We start from the raw sequence: 1226 nt of genomic DNA on the forward strand, positions 1-1226 counted from the left end.
GATGTTTTATTGTCTTTTACACAAGGAGGATACATTAACCATCGACTTAATCAGTCCCAGACAATGGCAAACCCCATCCATACCCCGCAGCTAAACCCTAATGCAGACATCTTCAGTCCTGTTAGAAGTCACATCCCAGATATGAATGTCAGCAATAGGTGTGATCTAGTAAGAAGGAAGCCACAGGAATTCGATTGGAAGGCACCGTGGGAAGCATATAGAGCACAATTTGAGCTCCTGGCAGAGATGAATGGATGGACAGGGGAACAGAAAGCAGTATGCCTTAGACAGTCCACAACTGAAGATACAAGTAAAGCAAGCACACTCCTTTACTATACATGATGCAATGGCCAGAGCTCTTGAATTTGAATCAGCACAGAGGTACCAAAGTTGGTACAGTCATCAGGACTCAAGGCCAGAAAGGCAGCTTTCAGAGAAGTTTGAGGGACTTTCCTGGCACTGTAACAAACCTAGGCAAAAGAGAGTGCAATGCCGGCAACTTCAACACAGGGACGATGCCAAGGCAGGAAAGGCTGCTACCCAGAAGGGTTGTTGGAACTGTGTAGAGCAAGGACATATGAGGAGCCAGTGTAAGAAGAATACTACCAATAAGTCAACCTCCAGGAAACTAGTAGTGGTTGGTGTTGATGGATGCATACCAACCCCATCGTGAAAGTCACAACAGCTAAGTGTAAAATGCTAAATATACATAGTGTCTACGTGACAGGAAAGCTGGATGGCCAAAGGTGTAACTTTGTCATAGATTCTGCAAACCCTTGTGAGTATCAAGATATTAGATCACAAAGGAGTACCAGAAGCTGTACAGAAGCTCTGTGGTGTGACAGGACATTATGCAAGGTTGTGGGGACCAGAGTGGGTAACTATTGAGCACATGGGCATGAAGAATAGACAGAAAGTATACTTGGCCTACATTGAAGACCAATGTATATAAGGTTTGGACTATTTAATAAGTGTGTAATTACGTTTGATAAAATGACGTTTGAGAACAACAAAGGCCAAATTCCGGTAAGTGTTAAAAGAGGGGTTGGACTAACCAGGTGACATCAATCTAAATTCAAAGTGACTGAAAGAGTTGATGATAGTGAAGTGAAACCAAATATATATATTAAAGCAGAACAGGAGAAAGACCAAGATTTGAAGCCAATAATTGATTTTCTAAAAGCAAGTGTTTTGCGTCCTGCTTGGGAGAAGGTGTCTAGCTTAAT

Source organism: Limulus polyphemus, unplaced genomic scaffold (assembly GCF_000517525.1).
Source record: "Limulus polyphemus unplaced genomic scaffold, Limulus_polyphemus-2.1.2 Scaffold2512, whole genome shotgun sequence".
In the NCBI taxonomy this organism is placed as follows: Eukaryota; Metazoa; Arthropoda; class Merostomata; order Xiphosura; family Limulidae; genus Limulus; species Limulus polyphemus.